General features: G+C 37.1%; 1 long non-coding RNA gene across 1 annotated transcript; it reads right to left on the reverse strand.

The window, feature by feature from the left end:
• Positions 1 to 306: 306 nt before the first annotated feature.
• LOC114916079 (uncharacterized) lies at positions 307 to 1,647 on the reverse strand. Its single transcript, XR_014433472.1, has 2 exons — positions 1,251 to 1,647; positions 307 to 1,165 (listed from the first exon to the last, which is right to left on the reverse strand). It is a non-coding gene; the product is annotated as an uncharacterized LOC114916079 (long non-coding RNA).
• Between the last annotated feature and the right edge of the window lie 24,862 nt (positions 1,648 to 26,509).

Consider the following 26,509-nt stretch of genomic DNA (forward strand, 5'->3'; position numbering starts at 1 on the left):
ACACAAACACAAAAAAAAAAAAGTGTAACTATAACCTATAATTACACACAATTTTTTTTTATTATTAATGTAATTATGACCCACAACGACACAATATATATATATATATATATATATATATATATATATATATATATAAATATAAATAGATTGTTCTACAGTGAGATATTTTAAAATAATCTTATTTACGTAAAAATTTGTAAAAGAGTATCACAATGGTCAAAAAATCCAGGTTTGTTTCCTATAAAAAAAGACCAAAGATAGTATTAAATAATAAACCAACACAAAACCAAGTAAAGTTATGAATTAACATAAAATGATCAAATTATATGTCCGGTTGAAAATTAAAAAAAAAGAAAGAAAAACAACAATGACAACCAAACCCATGAATCAATTGACATAAAGTTGTTCTAACTTAATTAAAAATCTCAAATTTGAACACTAGGACGTAACTATATTAAATATTTGAAAGAAAAATTTTATTGTCAATAGTATTCCTATTTGATTGAAAGAGAATTGTCTCCCATGGAGGAACCTCATGTATGTCTCCTATTTGACACGGGCCTTTTGGTTATCTAGTTGAAAATTAGTGAATTGATCAGTTTCGTCCAGTTATATAATCGATGGCATTATTCATATATAAGTGCAGTGTTAACAAAAAATGTTGTTGATGCTGAGATTAACAATTAGCATTGATTTTGAATAATTAAAAAGAAACTGTTATATAATAACCAGTTATTATAAGAAACAAAAGGAAGGAAACAAGGAGATATTCATATAATACCTGATCAATCTGGTTAGATGCCAAATTTTCATTTTCTGAAATATCAGTTACCTTCCCTGCAGGAATGGTAACTGACCTCCTTTGTTACTGCTTAGAGAGTCAGTGAGTATAAAGCTCTTGATAGTTCCTTTAACCAACAAGGAACGAAGTTAGGAATTCTTACATTACTTGAATCATAATGAAATAATACTAATACCTCAACTTTATGTGTTGAGCCATTGTGTAAAGACTATTTGTAGTGAATATTATGCTTATCTATCATAGAGGCCCCAAAGCCAGTACCAAAAACTGGCTTTGTGAACTCAGCAATTTTGTTGATGTTGAAATCCCTTGTCTCGGTGAGGGAGCTGGTCCTCAGTATTACCTTGGATTTCACGGGATCTACACAAAATTTCAGAAATTGGTTTAAAATTATAACTGCCAAGAGAAATGAATTTTAATATCATAAGCACAGATGATAACATACCATAAAGGAATGTGATAGGAGCAACAGGAGAGACAGGAGTGCCTGGCTTGTAATTCAATTCTGATAATATCAGGTCTTGAGATGTTCTTGAGCTACAAAATGAAACAATTAATAGAGAGTAATGTAGTTGTCAGAATTCAATTCTTATTCTAATTTTGGTATGTCTTGTTTAAATACACTTCTTAACCAGCACTTATAGAAAAAGAAATTAAAAAGGTAAAATAAATTGAGTTTAATGATTATATACCAATAACATAAAACACTTTCACAATATTGATGAATCACAAATCACCTATTAGCATGACTTTTTAGCATAAAAGTTAACAAATCTAATCATACATACATAATAATTTAATAATGTAAAACTATTTTACACGATTAGTGTATTGTTTATTTTCTCAAATAAATTACACTTTTTCATTAAATTATAATTAACTTATAGATAAACTAATTTTAGAAGTTCTTTCATTTAGTTTCTTCAAAAATTGATTTTGACTTCTGTATAAACTAACTTAACACAAGTTTATTTTATTTCACTTTCTTATTTTCTTCTTCTATAAGTACTTATTGATTCCTAATGTTTATAGTAAGATAATAGCAGAACTGTATCAGACAACAAATACTCTCTTGCATTAAAACGAAATCTGCGGGTCCCGTTACTTCTACAATTAAGAGGAGTTAAGACGCTAGAGTTAACATGTAGTGCATTCATAACTTGCTCAGTTGAGTTTCTTATAGGAATGCTAAAGTCCAAGAAAACTACCAGGTCCCCTGGTTTGCTTGTTACAACAACTGTTCTTGGGATACCATTAACCTTCAACTCATAAGTTGGAACAGATGTCCAAAAATCCACCTTCATCGGTCTTCTATCTAAGACAAACCATTTGAATGTATATATGAGTGCCCTTAGACTACCTTTTAGTTCAATAGTCAAAATATGAGCATTGCAACCAGAACCTCACCAAAATGAATATTCAAAGTAGAATCATTGGTCCTAATGAAATGGTTTCGAGCTTGGTCAATGCAAGTATTCTCGACCATTGTGATTCCCATAAGTAACTTTTGAGGAGATAATCACTTCAAGGCTATATTTGATACCAGGTGTGATAATTTGTAAAGAGGATGCATCCACTTGAGAAGGACCAGCTACCATGATCTTACATGTTAAACCATAGCAAAATACATTCATCACCAACAAACTCGTCACATTAACTGCAATCATCGGGAAGGGTTGAAATATTGCGATTTTGTATTTTTTAAAAATAATGGATGGAAGAATTAACTTTTGAGGTCAATATAGAATTGTAGATAATTATTTTGACTTTCTAATAAAATTAAGATAAACTTGATAGCATATATATAGCTTTAGCTAAGGTGTTTGTTTGGACTACATGATTTCTTAGAAGATTAAGTAATGAAAATGTAGTTTGTCAATAATGATGATGAATAATTTTACCTTTTAAGTGTTTGATCTTATGAATGGTTTGATGTACCTATATTAATATTTAGGAAAGATAAATCATGGGAGAAAATAATTGTGAATAAGTTAAGATGTAAGTTGATTATTAATGGTTTGAGGTTTTTTTAGTGTAGCGAAGTCTGAGATCTTAATGTGTGATATTGATAACCTTGTTAGACTAGTTAAGTTAATGATTTAAATGCTTCGTGATGTTGTTCTCTTAGTGACTATGGTTGATATATTAACATATGATTAGAATACTTCATAATGATTCCATCTTGAGGTGTATAAAATGATGTGTAATTATTGTGTTTGAATTACGAATATGTGACTCTTATTGATGTGGATAACTGAGAATTATATATCGAGTATGTATTTATATTAATGTGATACATGATTGATGTAAACTTTATGAATTGGTATTGGTGTTGGCAAGACATGAATGATGTAAGTGTAATGTGATTGGAAAATCGTTGAGTATGTATATTGATAATATGATATTGTATTATGTGTGACATACATCATGTGTATATTTGAAAATTGTTGTGTGTGGATCTTGTGAGGGTCATGCAAATTTGCATACATATGTTTGTACATATATTTTGACTAGTGCCACATGCATATAAATCATAGTCTGTGTCTATTGCATATCATGTGTGAATGCATTTGTGTATGGAGTGTTTGAGATTAATGATGTGATAAATTGTAATTGACTTATTGGTATCTTGTAGTTGATGTTGAGTAATGTGGTTGTATATGTTGTTAATGATATATATGTTATGTTTTTTGTGTTGGTTATTCGACTTTATTTCACGCCGTGAGCCAGAGTGAGATATTTCTTACTCCTCTTATTTCTAATATTGTCTATATTATGTATGTTGTTGCAGGTGAGACTCATTAGGGCATTGATGATACTGATGAGGAAGCTTGGTCCTTATTTAGGAAGTGCTCTGATAGAATATGTGAATGTGACATTGAGACATAATTTAGAATTTGTGGAAGAACATATGCACAAAGTTTTGATGATGTTAAAGCATTGAAGAAAATAAAGGTCAAGTTAAAGTAAGTTGATCAAGAAAAAAGATCTCAAGAAATCACTAGATAAGTCTTGACTACTTAGCTTTATATGTAAAATGAACTTTTAGAAAATTGCAAATTTTACTTGGCCATTAAAACTACAAATTCAAGAAAACCTCAAATAATCTTTTTGAATATAAGAGTAAGTTTTTATATTTTTGAAAAGAAAGTAAAAAGAGTGTTCAAAAAGATTTTACAAAAATATTTTAACTGGAAATTAGAAGTTTTTTATATCTTAAGTTTTCATAAGCCAATTTAGTAATATCTGTCTGGTAATCAATTACCAGTACATGTAATCGATTACTAGAGAAAAAAAACTTCTTTGTTCATGGTTCAAATGTTAAAACATACTCTGGTAATCGATTACAGACCTTGTAATCGATTACCAGAAGACAACACTTCAAAATTTGAATTTAAATGATACAACATTTCAAATATTTTGAACTTAAAAACCGTTGTAATCGATTACTAAGCCTTGTAATTGATTACCAGAGAATCTTTTCTGAAAAATTATAAAGAGTTATAACTCTTCATGAAAAGATAAAACCTAAGAAATAATTATCTATAAATACCTATAATTTTTCAGAAGCAGGTTACGAACTCTCTTGTGAAAATCAATTTACAAAAACTACTTGGCCAAAGTCATTTGCAAAAATCTCTAAAGAATTCATTAAGATCTTAAAAGGTGTAATATCTACTCTTCAAAGAGAGTCATTCTATAATACCCACTTGATCATTTGATCTATAAAGGAGAAAGGGTTTTTCTCCTTGTTGGTTTTTGATGATAGACCATGGGCCAAAGGCCCAATCATTAGAGCTATGACTAGGAGCATACAAGAAGAGTTGGACCTCTTGAAGACTAGTGGGCTTGTCAAGCCTAAGGTACTCTTCACTTGGAATACTCTATCATGAAGAGAAAACCTAGTTCTACTTGTGTATATTTTGTACATAGTTCTCTTGTATAGGTTATTTTTGCCTTTGTATTTGTGAGGTACTTTATGTCATTTTATTAATCATTGTATATTGATTCTAGGGTGGCTTACTTGGAGAGTTTAATTCCATTTAACCTCCTTTGTTAATACACTCATTTTCTATTTTTTCAGTAGCAAAAGAGGGGTGACATTTAGCAATGCTTGAAGGTGTGACTAGCAATTGAGTCATAATTGGGCATAGGCAAAATTTTACATATTGGACTCATTTTGCTCATAATTTTTCATAGATTTGATTTAGCTAGGTTTTATCATCATTGGATGAACCTAACTAAACCAAATCAAACATTTTTGAAATAATCAAAGTGAGCAAAATGACACCATGGCCGCCCCCACCTTGCCTAGCTCCTTCTTTGGCCGAGTTGTTTCTCTACTTCTGAAGGAGTTGAGAAGCTTATGCTACAAGCTTCTCCTTAGCTTGCTTCCCAAGAAAGCTAAGTGAGAAGCTTGCTCCACAAGTTTCTAAACTCACCTAGAAGGTCAACTAACCTTACCATGGTTCCTTGTGAACCATGATTAAGGTTAGCTTGCTCCTTAAGCTACCTACCTCTATATATCTGTAATTTCTATTCTTGTAATCACTTTTGACATTTATGAGATATAGAATTCAGAATTCTCTCTCATTTTCAAGAGTCCAAATCCGTGAGAACTTCTCTCTTAGTTCTCTCTCAAAAGTTCTTCACCTTGAAGCTTGGTTCCTCAAGCTTCTTCACTTCTTCAAGAGGTAACCGAACCTCTTATGGTGCTTCTCGTCCATTGGAGTTGTCTCCAAGGAGCTTTCGCCATTGTTGAAGAGTTCTAACCTCAAAGCGCAAGGTCTTGGACGGTGGATATTTTGAAGAACACTAATCCTCTTCAAGTTTCTTTCATCATTTTTGGTATCAAAGCCTTGGTGCTCTTGAGGTTATGTTTTCTAACTTATGTTCTTGAATCCGTCTTGTTCCTTCCTTCTTCTATGTCAAATCTTTGTTTTCTGAATTGATCTAGTTCTTGCTTACACTTTGATGGATCCTATATGTCACATGAGAATTAATTGATTCATGTTTTGCTTGTTCCTATTTCTTTAAATTAATTTCGGTTTTGTGCTTCTAGGTTCCATTGTGCTTGTTGTGTTTGTGATTTTTCTTGAGTCTTCTCCATTCCATAACATGAGTCCGTGATTGGACAACATATCATAGCATGTGTTTTTGCTTTTGAATCACTTGTTTTGTCTAGAAGTCATATGTAGTCCTTTTACATGTTATCAATTTCTAGACTAGCTTGTTTGACCTAATTTTTTTTGTGTTGTTTGAACCTAATCTTTTGGTGCGTCTTTTGCTTATTAAATGTGAACCTTACTATAAGTGATTTTTATTTACATGATTGAGTTCTTTATTTGCTATTAGTCATAGCAGATTTCCTAGAGTTAAGTTTCCTTTATGTCTTGTTAAAATTTTTGTCAAGAAAATTGTTAAACACTAATTCCTATTAGGTTTCTTTGAGTCTTTCTTTGTGACTGAAACTTTTAACACTTTTTAAGAATTAAAACAGAGGCAAAATAGAGGTGTATGTGTTCTAAAATGCATTAGAAAAACAAAAGAAAGAGTGCTTAAAATTTGACAAAAAAAAAATAGTACAAAATTGTGAATCACTAGTTGTATATTGCATGTGAACACCTCTTGTTTTGTGTAACATCTTTGGCAGCAGTTTTATTTTCTTAAATCCAAGACTCATATATGTTAAAAAGGCATTAAACTCCTGTACAAAAAGAAAAGAAAAAGAGTAAAAGAAGTTACAAAAAGATTCACAAAGAAAAGGTACAAGAAAAAGCCAACGAGTGAAAATTTTTGAGAAAAATTGCTCTCGGATTTGTGTGATTGTTTGTCTTAATTTTTTGTCCAGCCACTCATTGCTTACATTTGAGTCTTATTTTGTTTTATAATCTTATATTTTATTTTGTAATCTACTCTAGTGCCATTGTTAGGTTTTCCTTTGTGTGTTAGCCTTTCAAATTGTGCCTTATTTGTTGCTTGTCTTTCTTTGGACTTCGTTCTAGTCTTGTCTCATTTCTTTCCACCAATTGGTGTAGCTGTTCCTAATTGTTCCTTTTTCAGTTTTTGCATTAATATTCCAGCATCTTAAGGTGTGTTGAGTGCCTCTTGAAAGGTGTGGAAGGCCAAGCTCAAGGGAAGCCAACATTGAAGGCTTTTGGTAGTGACCTAGGAAGCTTGTTTCTCTATTGGAGTGGAACCTTGGAAATTAAACACCTAGGAGTAACCACCATCAAGGTTACTTCTAAAAGAGGAGTGATACACATTGTGAGGGCTGCAACCTTGGTGGCTGAATTGGAGGAAGAAGGAGCAAAATTTTTGTGAAAATTTTTGTGAAAACAAGGAATTAGTAACAAATTTAGTGACGAAAATTTTGATTTCAAAAAGATTCATTTCTAAATCCGTCACTAAAATTTTCACTAATTAGTGGCTGAATTTTGTTTCTAAAAACTTTTGGTGCAGCCATTAATTTCATTTCAATTGAATTTGCATTTCATTTGTTGTAAATTTACATTTCATCTCTTGTAAATTTTTCAACTTCTCATTTTTGTAAAAGGCCTTTATTAGGAGTGTCTTGGAGTGGCTTTGGTCTATCACCATCTCTCCTTAGTGTTTTCAAGTAGGTAAAAACGTGTAGTGCTTGTGAGAGTGGTCCTTGGAAGTCTTTGGTACTTTCCAAGCTTTCACCTAGGTTTACTTGCTTTGAACGCCTAGTTTATGTTTTCTTGCCTTTAAGTTTTCTTGCAATTTAGGTTTTCATGCAATTTATGTTTTAAGAAATTTATGTTTTCAGCAATTTAAGTTTTCAAGCAATTTATGTTTTCATGTCATTTATGTTTTCAAGCAATTTATGATTTCAAGTATTGATAATTGTACACATTAGACACTTGCTTGTTATTTTCTTTTGAAAAAGATCTTTGTGAAAATTGTTTTGTGCAAGACAAAAGTACAAGGGGGTTTAGAGATTTTTACTTGAAGAGGCTTGGTTATTAAGTGGCTCTTTAGTAGCTCACCTCCCTCCAAAGTTCAATTTGTACTCTTAGACCTCTAAGTGCCAAGTCTAAGCAATTACAAAAATATTATTTTCTCTAAAAAATAATTTTGTGTGAAAATACCTTTTTGTTTAAAATGTTTCAAAACTCTGACCCTAGTGAAAGTGATGGCTCTCCAAAAAGTCTTTCTTACATAACTAAAGAGCTCAAATTAATTAAACTATGTAGACAGCAAGAGGCCTTTCAAAGAGAGAATGACAAAATTGAAAGGGAAGGCCAACTTGCTTATCTTGAAGAGGAATTGAGGCTTCTTAAACAAAAAGAGGAAAAACTCAAAGAAAGCATGAAAAAACATAAAAGAAGGAGTAGGAGCTCACACTCCCAATACACATCCCCAAATGAAAGTATGAACAATGGAGATCACTATCAACCTACCCCTAGGAGAACCATTAAACCTAGGGAAGTCAAAGTTGACCTCCCACAAATTTTTGGGAAAGATGATGTGGAGTTGTATTTAGATTGGGAGACGAAAGTTGAGCAACTCTTTGCTTGCCACAAGGTGAGTGAAGAAAGGAAAGTCCCTCTAGCTACCCTTAGCTTTCAAGGGCATGCCATGTATTGGTGGACAGCCTTAGAAGGAGAAAAGTGTCTCCATAATGACCCTCCTATACAATATTGGAATGACCTTAGGAGTGCCATGAGGAGGAGGCATATTCCATCATACTATGGAAGGGAGCTTATGAATAAGCTCCAAAGGCTCCAACAACGAGATATGTCTGTAGAACAGTACAGGCAACAAATGAAGCTTTATATGATGAGGGCTTGCATTAGGGAAGAAGAAGCTACAACTGTAGCTAGATTCTTAAGTGGTCTTAATTTAGAGATAAGAGACCAAGTGGAGCTACTATCCTACAGGGACCTAAATGACTTGGTCCAACTTTGTGTAAGGGTAGAACAACAAAAGATACGAAAATCCTCTTTCAAAAGAGATAGCTCCCACTCTTCATCCCTAAAGAAATATCACAAGAGGGAGGGTAAACCTTTTGATAAAAAGAAAAATATTGAACCCTCCAAGAGTCTAGCCATAGAAAAGGATAAAGGAAAAGGGAAAGTCACTCCACACACTAGTTCTATGACTAGTGATATTAAATGCTTTAAGTGTTTAGGGAGAGGCCACATTGCCTCCCAATGTCCCACAAAGAAAGTTATGATCATGAGGGGACATGACACTTATAGTAGTCAAGAAGAGACTACTACTTCCTCTAGTGATAATGAGGAAGAAGCAAGTGAGCATGAGGAAAAAGTGGAGGATACTTTTCCTTATGAAGGGGAGCTCTTAATGATTAGGAGACTCCTCAACAACCAACCTAGTGGTACCATATCAAAAAGAGAGAACATTTTTCATACAAGATGCAAAGTTTTAAATAATGCTTGTTCTCTCATTATTGATAGTGGGTCATGGTGCAACTGCTGTGGCACTAGGTTGGTTGAAAAGTTGGGCTTAACTACTAATCCCCATCCTAAACCTTATCAACTTCATTGGCTTAATGAGGATAGTGATCTAGTAGTTGACTAACAAGTAAAGGTCAAACTATCCATTGGGAATTATGAAGATGAGGTGCTATGTGATGTAGTACCAATAGAAGCTTGTCATATCTTACTAGGAAGGCTATGGAAATTTGATAAGAAAACCATGCATAATGACTTTACTAATGAGATATTCTTTCCTCATAAAAAGAAGAAATTTGTGCTTCATCCTCTTTCTCCTCAACAGGTGGCAGAGGATCAAGCACAAATGAAACTCAAAAGAGAAAGTGAGAGAAAATTTCAAAAAAAAGAAGAAAAGAGAGGAAAAAAAAAGTCCATGAGAAATAAGGACAAAGAGAATTCTAGGGATAAAGGAGTCCCCTCCCTAGAAGTTGTTAATCAAGAGAAAAAAATTTCAAAATAAACTCTCTTGATTAAACAACCCTCTTTTATCCTTCTGTGTACAAGGACCCTAACTTGCACTGCCACATCTAGTGGACATGAGACTTTACCTAAGGGGGTTAAAAATTTTCTAAAAGAATTTGATGATCTATTTCCTCTCGAGGGTCCAATGGGCCTTCTTCCTTTGAGAGGGATAGAACATCAAATTGATTTGGTACCTAGGGCTAGCCTATCCAATAGGCTTGCCTATAGGACCAACCCCCAAGAGACTAAAGAAATAGAGTCTCAAGTCCAAGAGTTGTTGGAGAAGGACTGGGTTCGAAAGAGCTTAAGTCCTTGTGTTGTTCCAGCGTTGTTGGTTCCCAAGAAAGATGGCAAGTGGAGAATGTTTTGTGATATAGACATCCTATCCCTAGGCTTGATGATATGCTAGATGAGCTTCATGGAGCCATCATATTTTCTAAAGTTGATCTTAAAAGTGGTTACAATCAAATTAGAATTAAAGAAGGCGATGAATGGAAAACCGCTTTCAAGACCAAGTTTGGATTATATGAATGGCTAGTGATGCCCTTTGGGCTCACTAATGCTCCTAGTACTTTCATGCGTCTTATGAACCATGTCCTAAGGGATTGTATAGGTAAGTTTGTTGTAGTTTACTTTGATGATATCCTTATATATAGTAGGTGCCTAAGTGATCATTTAGGACACTTAAGGCAAGTCTTTCATATACTTAGGAAAAATCAACTTTTTGGAAACTTAGAAAAATGTACCTTTTGTGTAGATAGTGTCATATTCTTAGGGTTTATTATTAATAAAAAAGGGTTCATGTGGACCCTAATAAAATCAAGGCCATCTAAGAATGGCCTACTCCTAAAAGTGTTGGAGATATTAGAAGCTTCCATGGTTTGGCAAGCTTCTATAGGAGGTTTGTTCCTAATTTCTCCACACTTGCCTCCCCATTGAACGAATTGATTAAAAAAATGTGGAGTTTATTTGGGGAGAGCAACAAGAGAAAGCCTTCCTAGCCTTAAAGGATAAGTTCACCCATGCACCACTTCTAGCTCTTCCGAATTTTTCAAGAACTTTTGAGCTAGAATGTGATGTCTCTAGGGTTGGCATAGGAGCGGTTTTATTATAGGGTGGGCGCCCAATTGCTTATTTCAGTGAAAAACTTAAAGGTGTCTCCCTTAACTACCCTACCTATGACAAGGAGCTCTATGCTTTGGTTAGGGCCCTTCAAACTTGGGAACACTACTTTATTCCCAAGGAGTTTGTCATTCATAGTGACCATGAGTCACTTAAGTATTTGAGGGGCCAAGGCAAACTCAAAAAAAGACATGCTAAATGGGTAGAGTTCTTGGAAAAATTCCCATATGTGATTAAATACAAGAAAGGGAAAAATAATATTGTGGTTGATGCCCTTTCTAGGAGACATACTTTGTTAGTCTCCCTTGGATCTCAAATCTTGGGATTTGATCACATAAAGGAATTGTATTCCAATAACTTCGAGCTTACTGAAAACTATACCAAGCATTTAGTAAAGCCTCAAGGAGGTTTCTATATTTCTGAGGGGTACTTGTACAAAGAAGGTAGAATATGTATACCCCAAGGATCTATTAGAAAACTCCTTGAGAAAGAAAGTCATGAGGGTGGACTCATGGGGCACTTTGGAGTTGAAAAGACTTTAAGCTTTTTAAAAGAAAAATTATTTTGGGCCCACATGAGAAGGGATGTTGAGAGGTTTTGCTCTAGATGTATAGATTGCTTGCAAGCAAAGTCTAAAGTAATGCCTCATGGCTCTTATACAATCTTGCTAGTTGCTAACTCTCCATGGGTTGATATAAGTATGGATTTTATTTTGGGCTTGCCCGAGACCTAGAGAGACATGGATTCTATTTTTGTGATAGTGGACAGATTTAGTAAAATGACCTATTTTATACCCTGTCACAAAATAGATGATGCAAGCAACATAGAAAGACTCTTCTTCAAGGAAGTGGTTAGACTTTATGGTCTACCCAAAACAATTGTCTCAGATAGGGACACTAAGTTCCTTAGCCATTTTTGGAAAACTCTTTAGAGTAGGCTAGGAACTAATCTACTTTTCTCAACTACTTGTCATCCCCAAACTGATGGACAAACAGAAGTAGTTAATAGATCCCTATCTACCATGTTAAGGGCAGTTCTTAAGGGTAACCATAAATCTTGGGATGAGTACTTACCCCATATTGAATTTGCTTACAATAGGGTAGTCCATAAGACTACCAAAATCTCACCTTTTGAGGTTGTTTATGGTTTTAACCCTCTCACTCCTTTAGACCTAATACCCCTACCAGATTCTTCTCATTATTTTCATAAAGAAGGGGTATCTTGGGCTGATTTTGTGAAGAAATTACATGAGAAGGTTAAAACACATATTCAACAACAAAATGAGAGAACTGCTTTAGAGAGAAGAAAAGCTAAGAAAGACCTCATTTTTTAGGAAGGAGATTTGGTTTGGCTTCATTTGAGAAAGGAAAGGTTTCATTCTCAAAGAAAGTCCAAACTCAATCCAAGAGGAGATGGTCCCTTTCAGGTCCTCCAAAGAATCAATGATAATGCTTACAGGTTAGATCCTCCAAGTGAATATGGAGTAAGTAACACTTTTAATGTTAGTGATCTTATTCCCTTTGCAGGTTATGATGAGGAAGATGACCCTAAAGATTTGAGGACAAATCCTTCTCAAGAGGGTGCCAAGGGCCCAATCACTAGAGCTATGGCTAGGAGCATACAAGAAGAGTTGGACCTCTTGAAGACTAGTGGGCTTCTCAAGCCCAAGGTACTCTTCACTTGGACTACTCTATCATGAAGAGAAGGCCTAGTTCTACTTGTGTATATTTTGTACATAGTTTTCTTGTATAGGTTATTTTTGCCTTTGTATTTGTGAGGCACTTTATGTCATTTTATTAATCATTGTATATTGATTCTAGGGTGGCTTACTTGGAGAGTTTAACTCCATTTAACATTCTTTGTTGATACACTCATTTTTTATTTTTTCAGTAGGAAAAGAGGAGTGACATTTAGCAATGCTTGAAGGTGTGACTAACAATTAGGTCAGAATTGGGTCTAGGCAAAATTTTACATACTGGACTCATTTTGCTCCTAATTTTTCATAGATTTGATTTAGCTAGGTTTCATCATCATTGGATGAACCTAACTAAACCAAATCAAACATTTTTGAAATAATCAAAGTGAGCAAAATGATACCATGGCCGCCCACCTTGCCTAGCTCCTTCTTTGGCCGAGTTGTTTCTCTACTTCTTAAGGAGTTGAGAAGCTTGTGCTACAAGCTTCTCCTTAGCTTGCTTCCCAAGCAAGCTAAGTGAGAAGCTTGCTCCACAAGTTTCTAAACTCACCTAGAAGGTCAACTAACCTTACCATGGTTCCTAGTGAACCATGGTTAAGGTTAGCTTGCTCCTTAAGCTACCTACCTCTATATATTTGTAATTTTTACTCTTGTAATCACTTTTGAAATTTATGAGATATAGAATTCAAAATTCTCTCTCATTTTCAAGAGTACAAATCCGTGAGAACTTCTCTCTTAGTTCTCTCTCAAAAGTTCTTCACCTTGAAGCCTGGTTCCTCAAGCTTCTTCACTTCTTCAAGAGGTAATCGAAACTCTTATGGTGCTTCTCCTCCATTGGAGTTTTCTTCAAGGAGCTTCTGCCATTGTTGAAGAGTTCTAACCTCAAAGAGCAAGGTCTTGGATGGTGGAGATTTTGAAGAACACTAATCCTCTTCAAGTTTCTTCTATCAGTTTTTGAATCTCAACACAAGGAAATGGAGTTCCAAGGTGTTGGAGGATTCAAGTCTTGTAAGAGTTACAAGAATAGTAGAAATCTCAAGTTGGAGACTTGATGATTGGACGTAGATAAGATTGGCCGAACAAGTATAAAACTGAGTTTGCAATTCTTTTTTCCCTACACTTTTAATTACTTGTTATTTTATTGTGTTTGAGTAGTTTTGCATCATTCATTTTTTACATACAATTTGTCTAAAAAAATTGAATTTATGAGAAATCATTTCTAAAAAGAAATAAAGGAAGAAAAATTGGGTAACTTAATTCACTCCCCCCTCTTAAGTTATACGAGACTATTTGACTAACAAAATTTGTTCATTTTATTGTTATTTATTGTCTAGGACATAATGTTAGATTATTTGGTCAACTTTTATTTTGAAGTCTTATTTTTGTATTGATAGGAGTTTGTTATGTGGTATCTTCTACAAACCTTGACTTTACTTAATTAACTTTTATGCATGAATCTAATTTTAAGTTAAGAAGTAATTTATATTGAACATTGTTATATGTGTGGTAGAGGGTGTCACAAGTACATTTTCTCCAACATCTTGCATATAAGTGGGAAACAAATAAAATATATTTATCATCATTTAAACTTGAGTATTTTGTAAAATCATCAAACTTTACAATAAAGTTCAACATAATAGTTCAACATAATTTGTAGATAGAGAAATTTTGAATCATTAAAATTTGATTTGTAATTATATATCTTATGAAGAAAATTTAATTAAAATGGTAAACCTCACTTGTATATTTTTGTTCTATTTTAAGAACAGATTAATTTTCAACAGGGTCAACCTTGAGTTTTTTAATGCTCTTGACGAACCAAAAGCATGATTCTCTAAATTATTTAAGTGTTCTCCTCCTGTTTTTTATTGGAAAATTATTAGAATATCAAAAGTATCTGAGTGTGTCACTTCTCAGTTACAACCACGCTATTACCTATTATACAACTTCATGATTGTTTTTTTTTTTAAACAAATAACAGATTTTTAAACAATTTTAGAAAGTTAATAAACAATTTCTTTCTTTAAAAACAAATGTAAGTGACACACTAGATCCTAAATCCTAGTTAAAACCTAAACCTATTCATACCCTTCTATCCCGCAATTGCACGTTATCAAAATATTTAACAAGAGGGAAACCAAATGTTTCTATTAATTTTTTATTATAATAATCTTTTATACACATAACTAGTATTTTAGGATCTATGAATATTTATTATATAATTAAAATTTATAATGTAAATATAATTTTTAGATATATAAATCATATTTAAAATTAGTATAAATAGATATTTTTTAAATATATAAATTATATTTTAAATTTAAGATAAATAAATACATTTTTAGTAATTTATTATATTTACAAAAAAAAAATATTATTTTAATTATTGATTACTTATTTTAAAATATTAAGATTTAATTCTTAAATAAATATGATAAATAAACAAATTAAATTAAATGATAAGTTAAAAGAATATTTCAAAAAGCTTTTGTAGAAGAATACTTCTTAAAATTGTTCTCGTGCAAAATAATTATTTGTGTTTAATATACAAGAATTAATTAAAATTATTATTTTCTATGATAGTTGTTCCTACTAGAAAACACTCTTACGTTGATGCTCTCTAACACTTGATCTTCTTCCGAGTTTAGGTGATAACTTCCCGAATTCTTGTCTCGAAAGGGGGAGAGGTACCTACAAAGACACTTTGATGCTCAAGCCAGTACTTGTCGCCACCGGCCCGAAACGGGCCTCGGCGGTCGCAAAGACGGTCGAGCTCGCTTTTATTTTAATTTTGAAAATGTATTGGATTATTAGAACGACTTGTTCTCAAACTGAGACCTTGTCGATCTTATCCAATTTATTTATTAAAAGTCTCACCAATCCATATTAATCCCAAGCGGGACCCTCCATGGATTAGTGGTTTTCGCAAAAGGAGGGTTCGTGGAGTCGCCACCAATGTTTTACTCAAAACATTGGAAAAAGGGATAAGGCAATTGATTTTATAAATCAACTTTGGCCATTACAACCAGAGTCGGGTAAGGGAGTCGGTTACGCGTGGGGAAGGTGTTAGCACCCCACAGCGCCCCTTTCGGGTTCCCTATGACAGATTATTTTTAAAATAATAGCGTAAAATTACTAAATTACCCCTATTTATTATAAGCGATTATAAATTAACTATCTACATGATGACAGTTTAAATATGCACACAGAAAGCAGTAAAAGGAAGGATTTAAGAAGAAACCTCTTGAAGCGTGCTTTTATATATTGAGTAAAACTGGGAAGCTTTTTGGCGTTCCCTCGCTCTACAAGCTCGCTCGCTCTCTCCTATAAAATTTTGACTATGGAAATCCGGAGGATTTCCCTTCGACTAGGTTCGAATCTCCAAGCTAAGTGCTCGGAATTCCAGAACTTCGTCGGATCGACTCCCAGAGAGATTTCTAGGGCAGAACACTGCTCAAAAACCCCAGAATACTCAAGGAGGGAGTCAAAACTGAGTGTCCAAGTGTGGAATGACGTCCAATTGACGTCATATTTATAGGGAACAGGCCCAATACGGGCTACAGAATCAATACGGCCGTATTGAAATTTTTGAACTTCAATACGGCCGTATTGAGTTCAATACGGCTGTATTGAAGCTTCAATACGGCCGTATTGATTTCAGTACGGCCGTATTGAAGTTTCAGAAACTTCAATACGCCGTATTGAGTTCACTGCGGCCGTATTGAAGCTTCAATACGGCCGTATTAAGTTCAGTACGGCCGTATTGGGCTTCATTCCCTCCACTTCCTTATTTTGAGCTATTCTAAGACCTCTAGACCTACAGAGAACCCTCCTAGGGCCTTCCAGGAGTCCTTCTGGCTGATCTTCCTTCAGTCTTCGAGAGTCTTCAAGCTTTATTTCCGACCCGGACAATTTTAGGGGTCTACAACTGCCCCCCCTTTACTTAGTCAAACGGTCTTTTGGTGTACCGGCTGACAAGTAAAGGAGTTGACCCAATTGTCCGGGTGATGTGCCAACCTTCTGACTTGTAGCGTCTTCCGGTGGAAAATTGTTGAGTAACCTCTCCAGGTTGAGTATTAGTCGTCGCCTCTCCAGGCTCATGCATACCTCGGTGCTCTCGACAACTGGGTAGCTGAGTACTGCCTCTCCAGGCCTGTGCATACCTCGGTGCTCTCGACAACTGGGTAGCTGAGTATTGCCTCTCCAGGCTTGTGCATACCTCGGTGCTCTCGACAACTGGGTAGCTGAGTATTGCCTCTCAGGCTTGTGCATACCTCGGTGCTCTCGACAACTGGGTAGCTGAGTATTGCCTCTCAGGCTTGTGCATACCTCGGTGCTCTCGACAACTGGGTAGCAGAGTATTGCCTCTCAGGCTTGTGTATACCTCGGTGCTCTCGACAACTGGGTAGCTGGGTATTGCCTCTCAGGCTTGTGCATACCTCGGTGCTCTCGACAACTGGGTAGCTGAGTATTGCCTCTCCAGGCTTGTGCATACCTCGGTGCTCTCGACAACTGGGCAGCTGAGTATTGCCTCTCCAGGCTGGTGCATACCTCAGTGCTCTCGACAACTGGGCAGCTGAGTATTGCCTCTCCAGGCTGGTGCATACCTCGGTGCTCTCGACAACTGGGCAGCTGGGTATTGCCTTTTAGGCTTTGATATGATTTTGTCTCCACAGTCCACGATGCTGCTTCGACGGTTTTTCTGATTTTGTGCCACTGAGGGCTGGATAACGCAGGGATCCGTCTAGGGGATGTGCAGTCATTCATAGGTTCCTGTGTCCCAACTTGCATTGCATTGTTGGTACCCATGGGGAATTTCTGTTTCCTTGGGGTGTAGACACAGATGCTCTTCTTGAATTGAGCGATGCCTTATGTTTGGCTGACGTCCTTTGACGTAGGTGGAGTATCCCGGTTATCCTTATGCGGGTGACTCTTTTTGTTCTTCTGGTTTTGTCGCCTCTGTGTAGGCTGTTATCCGCTGGGGGATTTTGTCATTGATTGTGATTAGCCTCTACTGTTAGGCAGATCATCTTGACGCTTGATGTTTGGCTAAAAGCCGGATTCCGCTTGGGGAATATTTATTGATATTTTTGATTTTTTTCCTTTTTTGAAAGAGCGCCTCTGAGTAGGCGAATTATCTTGATGTTCAGTGTTCGGCTGAGTGCCGGATTCCTCTTGGGGAATGGTTATTGATCTTTTTGTGATTTTTCTTGAAGGGGTGCCTCTGAGTAGGCGACTGGGGATTTAGGGATCTTATGTATCCCAGAGTATTATTTAGGAAGCCTCTGCAGGCTTAGCCTCACTCAACGCTTGAGCTGGAGAGCTATCTTCACTGAGGAAGTTTAAGTCCTTTGACTTGGATATTCTGCTTGGGAGATCGTACTTCCATTGGGGATTTTGACGATCTTGCTTTGATAGCTCTCGCTGGGAAATTTGGCCCGTGAGCTTGAGTTGAGGTTTCTCTGGGGAGTATTATTTCTGCGAGCCTCTCCAGGCTCATTTATTCTGAGAGAGTATTATTTCTGCAAGCCTCTCCAGGCTTTAGTTATGATGAAAGAGTATTATTTCGGCGAGCCTCTCCAGGCTCAATTATTCTGAGAGTATTCTTTCGGCAAGCCTCTCCAGGCTCAATTATTCTGCGGGAGTATTATTTAGGCAAGCCTCTCCAGGCTCAATTATTTTGCGGGAGTATTATTTCGGCGAGCCTCTCCAGGCTCAATTATTCTGTACGAGTATTTTTTCGGCAAGCCTCTCCAGGCTCAGTTATTCTGTATGATTTGTTGGATTTTCTGTATTTTGCCCTTTTTTCGATTTTGGCTTTTTCTGTGTTTTTACCTTTTTTTGTTGATTTTGGCTTTTTCTGTGTTTTTGCCTTTTTTGTTGAGTTCGGCTTTTTCTGTATTTTTGTTGATTTCTGTATTTTTGCCTTTTTTGTTGGTTTTGGCTTTTTCTGTATAGAAATGTCTCAGTTATTCTGAGAGAGTATTATTTCGGCGAGCCTCTCCAGGCTCAGTTATTTTGAGAGAGTATTATTTCGGCGAGCCTCTCCAGGCTCAGTTATTCTGAGAGTATTCTTTCGGCAAGCCTCTCCAGGCTCAGTTATTCTGTATGACGCTGTCGATTTTCTGAATCTTTGCATTTTGTTTGCTGCTGTCATACACAAGCAATTTTCTATTTTTCTATTTTATGCGGTTGCCTCATGATAAGGTCTTTGAATGTGCAACTAATGTGTGTGTGATGCACAAATGCAATACAATTTTTTTTATTTTTGTTCATTTATTTAGAAAAGTGAGTGGCTCTCCCTATCCTCTTCTTCTTGGAGGACTTTCTGTCATTGACGCGAGGGAGTATTTTTGTGAGCCTTTATGCAGGAGATTATGGATTTTATAGGAACCCCTCCAATTTTCTTTATTTGACCGATTATTAAAAGAGTTTCGTACAATTTTTGAAACATCAATTTAGAGGCATAATCACATGGTCAAGAGAGAAAAGAAACAAATGGATATTTTATTTGATATTCACAAGTGTTTTTTTACAGAAAGATATACAGAAGGAAATTTCTGAAGAATGGCTGGCCAGGGTAGGCTATATACATTGGGCTTAACAATTATATCTGTAATTGTTGCTCTTTACGTTCCCCTAATTGCTTCGGCCTGAGCCAGGAGTGTAGATGCTGCAAGACGCTTGCTTCTAGAAGATAATCACTTGAACCGCCTTTCGGTTTTCGATTCAAGCGATCGTTGCTTGCTTTGCTTTTACATCTTATTCTTTTGCCCCTAACTTTTGCCTAGGACGTATCCTAGCGGGGATAATTTTGCCGTTGTTTTGCCTAGTACCCTTGTACTGGCGGGCTTTTTATTTTGCCCTAACTTTTGCCTAGGACGCCTTTTTTTTGGGTTTTCATCCTAGCAGGCCTATGCAAGCAACGTCTTCAAGCATAGTACTTCTTTACCACGTCAATGTTGACTGGGTATCGAAGTTCTTCTCCGTCCATGTTTGTGAGAATCAATGCTTCTCCTGAGAAGGCTCGTTTTACCACGTATGGTCCTCCGTGATTTGGGGCACACTTTCCGATTTTGCCCTTTTTGAGTTGGTAGTAATTTCTTCATTACCAACTCTCCCTCATGGTAGACTCGAGGGTGGACTTTCTTGTCAAAAGCCTTTTTGATCTTCCTCTGATAGGCTTGACCATGGCATATGGCGTTCAGCCGTTTCTTTTTGATAGGGTTCAACCGGTCATGTCGGCTTTGAACCCTTTCTGCCTCGGAAAGTTTTGTTTTCATGATTACCCTTAGAGAAGGTATCTCGACTTCGACGAGTAAAACTGCCTCCATCTCATAGATGAGGGAGAATGGAGTAGCTCCTGCAGACGTGCGTACTGAAGTCCTATAGCCATGAAGAGCGAAGGGTAACATCTCATGCCAGTCTTTAAATGAGACAACCATCTTTTGCACTATTTTCTTGATGCTCTTATTGGTTGCCTCGACTGTCCCATTCATCTTTGGCCGATATGGGGAAGAGTTGTGTTGGATCTTTGAATTCTTGGCACAGTTCTTCCACCATTTGGTTGTTCAGATTAGATCCATTATCAGTGATGATTTATTTCTCCATGCTTCCACTAGATTATTCTAAAATCGTTGGGACAAGAGAGAAAAGAAGGAAAGGGTATATTTTTCAAAAGTTTGTGTTTTAGAGGGGATTATTTTTCAAAAATGGTTTTTGTAAGAATGGATGGTCAAGGTAGGCTTATGTGTTTAGGCTTGTTCGATTAAACACTTATGAGGTTAAGCACATCTTTGTTATTAATGATTGTGCTTTGACAACTTGGATAGCTTTTCTTGAGCCCCTTGTTGAATTCAATTGATGGTACCATCATGAATTTATTTTGTTTTTTGATTGTCCTTATTTTTGCCTAAAACACCCTTTTGTGGCGTTTTAGCGGACCTTTGTTTTTGTTTATTTTTGTAACCCTAACTTTTGCCTAGGTCACCCTTTCGTGGGATTCCTAGCGGGTCTTTTGCTCTTATTTTTGTGCAGCCCCCCTTTTTGGGTTTCCTGCCGAGCTTTTTGTTTTTTAAAGGATTTTTATCCTGAATGGATTTCTTTTTATCCATGACGGCACTTATTGAGGCCAAGGAAAGGTGCTCCAAGTTGTCGTGCACACTTCCACACAAAATGATGTGGGTTTATTATTATTAAGATGATTTTAACCTTATTCATGTTTATTCAAACAGGGTTAAAAATGATGCGGTTTAGAATTTTATTATAAGCAAGAAAAGAAGCAATGAAGAATGATTTTATTATAATCATAGTGGAAACATGTGTCCTTATTTCATCACCGATATGAGTCCCAATATTGACCTTTTTTATCTTTCGGCCCTGCCCCAAATTCACGGTCTCCAATTCCTCTTGACATGGTTGGAGTAGACGAGTTTCTTGATCTAGCAATCTTTGCAGATCCGGAGAGATGGTCTCCTCATCACTGTCCAACTCAACCCGTTTATCCTCAACTTTCGGATCCCGGTCAGAGCGAACAATTACAGACATAATTATTTTATTGGTTCTGTTTAGGTTTAGAATTTATTAATGTTAATGGGGAAAGAGAGAAAAGAACAAAAAAGAGAGTAATGTGAAAAATGCCTCTTTATTGATATTTTTAAAAAACTGTAAAACCCTTATTTACATGAAAAGGTTCTCATGATCTCGGGTACTGATCATGAGTCCCTAAAAGAAAAGAAAAATATGAAGGGGCCCTATTGTGGCTTGCCATTCTCTACTCCTGCTTTGGTAGAGGATTCTTGCTCACGTCGGGCGCTGTCGAATCGAAGGTGACCCACCCAGCATCAATAAGGTCTTGGACCTTATATTTGAGAACTTTACAGTCCTCCGTTGAATGCCCCGATGCCCCCGAATGGTATAGACAATTGTCTTGTGGTTTGTACCAATCGGGGTATGGTGGATCAAATTTCCTCGGTGGAACATAAGCTAGAAGTTGCGCCTCCACTAGCTTCGGCAGGAGGTCGCTATATGTGGTCGGAAGTTTATCAAACTTCCTCACAGGCTTGTATTGCGACTTTCCCGACTTCGAAGTGGAAGAAGATGGAGAAATGGTTACAGCGTTGACTCCTCCTTCTTTCTTCTTCCCAAAGGTCTTCTTGGCTTCAAATGATTGGGAAGGCTTAGCCAGCTTCCAACTTTTAAGTCCTTGTTCCACTCTCTCCCCAATAGTGATGATGTCCGAGAAGAGTGTCGTTGTGTTCCCTATCATTTTATCGTAATAGGGACCAGTCAACGAGTTGATGAATATGGACACCGTCTCCTTATCTGACAGCGGGGGCTCTATCTGTGCCGCCAACTCCCTCCAACGTTGGGCGTACGCCTTGAAAGATTCATCATTATTCTTGCTCAAGGCTTGAAGATCTGACCTATCGGGTGTTAGGTCGATGTTGTATTTGTAGCGCTTGAGAAAGGCGTCAGCCAACTGCCTCCATGTGTGTACTAGATTTCCATCTAGCTGCATATACCAGTTGAGTGCAGTTTCAGCCAAGCTCTCTTGAAAGCAATGAATTAAGAGCTTTTCATTGGTGGCATATGCAGCCATCTTGCGACAGTACATGGTGAGATGACTCTTGGGGCAAGTCGATCCCACATATTTCGGGAAATCTGGCACTTTAAATTTAGGAGGGAATTGAATGTCCCTCACTAAGCACATATCGGCGGCATCTTTGACATCAAAATCATGCCCCTCCATAGCCCTCAACCGATCCTCTAGGGCGTGGAATTGTTCTTTTGAAACCTCGGGCTCTTTGATCATAATTCCAGCCCCAAGAGGTATGGCATGTGGAGGATCTTCTTCATGCTCCTCCTCCTCTCCCTCATGATGGGACCCATGGTCACTGTGATGAGATCCATGAATGTTATGGTGACGCATGAGTTCCAACATTTGCGCCATCTGCTCTTTGAGCTGTGAAAGCTCGGTCGTGAGCTTCTTGTTTTGTTCCTCTAGCGCTTCCATTTTCTTGATTTTCTTTGCGCGTGTGAGGACAGAGAGATGACCAGCCACTTTCTAAAATGAATTTTTTAACCTAATTAGTTTATTCATGAATACGCTCTTGACATGAGCTTGATAACCTTTCATCTTTGAGGCGCTGCCTTTTTAAGATGAAAGTTTATCACCCTCCCTAGACTATTATCTCTCCACAACGGAGAATCTCAATAGTCACGGGTCTCTTTCACTCACATCGAGAGGGTATTAGTGAACCTATAAATGATGATGAGGATGCATGAGGTTTTATTGATAATGATGCCTATGCTCCTTACTTTTATTATATTTTCACACATTGGTTTTTCCTCTCATGTCATGGTTTTTTCATGCATGGGGATTATTCTTTAGACCTTATCACGAGGTTATTTATTAATGCACAAACAATTGCACATAAGCATTTACACAAACAATTCACTCATCCACGAACAGTCACGAGCGAATCACGAGGTAGGGGTCTCCTGCAGAAAAGTGCATATTCAAGGAGGATCTAACTGTTCTCACTTGGTCAAAGGCCCCCAAGGTGCCCCCATTATAGGGACCCAATTCCTCTCGTCGTAAGTCGATGGAAAGTTCCAACGCACTGTCGGACTCGAGTTCATGGTTATCACCTTGAGTGATGCTTTCCGACAACGGTCTACGGGCACCTATAGACCCATTCGACAACCGGCCGTACTAACATCCACTCCCTATGGTTAATCACTCATGCCCCCGGGTATAGAGGGAACTATTGTGTGCAAAGGTTTGTGTGCAGTTTTTATTTCAAACAATTGCGTAAATTTAAAAATACAACAGTTATTAAAGCCAAATAGATAAACATGTTATCATACAAGTGAGGGGTAATAAAGTAATTTTAACTATTATTTGTTAAAAATAATCTGTCACTAAATGGGACTGACTCTCGAGGCTTCCCCAGTGAAGTCGCCATCTGTCGCCACCGGCCCGAAACGGGCCTCGGCGGTCGCGAAGACGGTCGAGCTCGCTTTTATTTTAATTTTGAAAATGTATTGGATTATTAGAACGACTTGTTCTCAAACTGAGACCTTGTCGATCTTATCCAATTTATTTATTAAAAGTCTCACCAATCCATATTAATCCCAAGCGGGACCCTCCATGGATTAGTGGTTTTCGCAAAAGGAGGGTTCGTGGAGTCGCCACCAATGTTTTACTCAAAACATTGGAAAAAGGGATAAGGCAATTGATTTTATAAATCAACTTTGGCCATTACAACCAGAGTCGGGTAAGGGAGTCGGTTACGCGTGGGGAAGGTGTTAGCACCCCACAGCGCCCCTTTCGGGTTCCCTATGACAGATTATTTTTAAAATAATAGCGTAAAATTACTAAATTACCCCTATTTATTATAAGCGATTATAAATTAACTATCTACATGATGACAGTTTAAATATGCACACAGAAAGCAGTAAAAGGAAGGATTTAAGAAGAAACCTCTTGAAGCGTGCTTTTATATATTGAGTAAAACTGGGAAGCTTTTTGGCGTTCCCTCGCTCTACAAGCTCGCTCGCTCTCTCCTATAAAATTTTGACTATGGAAATCCGGAGGATTTCCCTTCGACTAGGTTCGAATCTCCAAGCTAAGTGCTCGGAATTCCAGAACTTCGTCGGATCGACTCCCAGAGAGATTTCTAGGGCAGAACACTGCTCAAAAACCCCAGAATACTCAAGGAGGGAGTCAAAACTGAGTGTCCAAGTGTGGAATGACGTCCAATTGACGTCATATTTATAGGGAACAGGCCCAATACGGGCTACAGAATCAATACGGCCGTATTGAAATTTTTGAACTTCAATACGGCCGTATTGAGTTCAATACGGCTGTATTGAAGCTTCAATACGGCCGTATTGATTTCAGTACGGCCGTATTGAAGTTTCAGAAACTTCAATACGCCGTATTGAGTTCACTGCGGCCGTATTGAAGCTTCAATACGGCCGTATTAAGTTCAGTACGGCCGTATTGGGCTTCATTCCCTCCACTTCCTTATTTTGAGCTATTCTAAGACCTCTAGACCTACAGAGAACCCTCCTAGGGCCTTCCAGGAGTCCTTCTGGCTGATCTTCCTTCAGTCTTCGAGAGTCTTCAAGCTTTATTTCCGACCCGGACAATTTTAGGGGTCTACAGTACTCAGTACATAGTAATAAATATTATAGTATTAAATAATCATATCCACCTTTCTGACCCATCAATATTGTATTTATAGTGACTTATTTAGGCCTGATGGATCTTTTTGATTAAGAGATTAATAACTTGAGTTTCATACCTTAGTGTAATGTGGCTTCAATAATATGAGGTATTCGGCTTATCTTATGGCCGGAAATCCTTTTGGGTTATGCATTAGCCGAACTAGTACTTGGCTTTGAACCTTTGTAGGTTGACGTGGTTTTGGTGGTGACGAGTATTCAATTTTCCTTGTCGTCGAATATCATTTCGGGTTGTGCACTGACCGAAGGGATATTCAATTCCCGAGCACATATCCCCCAAGCCTAAGGAGGTATGACGAAGGGGTTTGATAAAGGATTATGAGAAATGGGGTCCATTGGTACCATCCCTTTGTCGCATTGTGGCCGACATGTTAGATGCATTTACGGAATTTACGAGGGTGCTGGCCGAATAGGTTATTCAGGCTTTATTAATTATTAGTATAGAAAACAAGTTATTATAACATTTACGTGGCATGTTGCAAGTTATAAATATGCGTGGCATGTTATTATTTCTGTAAGATGTGATAAATCTCACCACAATTTGTGTGAGGCAATCAATATGATTTAAAGAAAAAGATTACAATGTAAAACAGGAAATTACATCATAATAATGAGAGAATAAATGGTAGGATATTAGTCCTGATAACTAACTCTTAACACCCCCCGTCAAGCTAAGCGTTGGATTGAGACCAACACGAAGCTTGGATCGAAACAATTCAAACAACCGACGAGGCAACGCCTTTGTAAAAATATCAGCAAGTTGTAGAGAAGTAGGAACATGGCGAACAGCCAAGCGACCAGAGGCAACTAACTCACGGATGAAGTGACAATCCAAATCAATATGCTTAGCATGCTTATGAGCGACAGGATTCTGAGCCATAAACAATGCACTTTGATTATCACTAAGAAGGAGAGGAGTCGCAGACAACCCAACATGAAGTTCACGAAGGAGATTGAGCAACCAAACAAGTTCAGAAGCTGTGTTGGCCATGGCCCGGTACTCAGATTCACAACTAGAGCGGGCAACAGTAGGTTGTTTCTTGGCACTCCAAGACAAGAGATTGTCACCAAGAAAGATAGCATAGCCATAGGTAGACTGACGAGTGTCCGTGCAGCGAGCCCAATTAGCATCACTATAACCAAGAACCGCAGGAGAAGGTGAGCTGCGAAACGTAAGTCCAAAATGTTGTGTACCACAAACATAATGGAGAATACGTTTGACAGCTTGAAAATGATCAATAGTAGGAGCCTGGAGAAATTGACTTACCGTGTTGACGGCATATGATAAATCAGGGCGAGTAATGGTTAAGTATTGTAAGGCCCCAACCAAAGAGCGGTACTGAGTTGGATCAGAGTAAGCCACTTCATCACTGACAAGATGAAAACCGGCAGCCAATGGGGTCGAGACAGGTTTGGCCTCAAGCATCATAGCTCGGGAAAGCAGATCATGAGCATATTTGGCTTGTCCCAAGAACAAACCATTGGAAGTATAAGTGATCTCAAGACCAAGGAAGTAGCCAAGCTTTCCTAGATATTTAATGGCAAACTCAGCATTAAGACGAGCAATAAATTGAGTGAGAAAGGGGGGATCACTTCCAGTAAGAATAATGTCATCCATATAAGAGTGATGCGCCCACGATAGAAGAAGAACAAGGATGGATCAGCCCTACTGCAAATAAAACCAGA

This window comes from Cajanus cajan, chromosome 4, assembly GCF_000230855.2.
Source record: "Cajanus cajan strain Asha chromosome 4, NIPB_CcT2T_4, whole genome shotgun sequence".
Taxonomy (NCBI): Eukaryota; Viridiplantae; Streptophyta; class Magnoliopsida; order Fabales; family Fabaceae; genus Cajanus; species Cajanus cajan.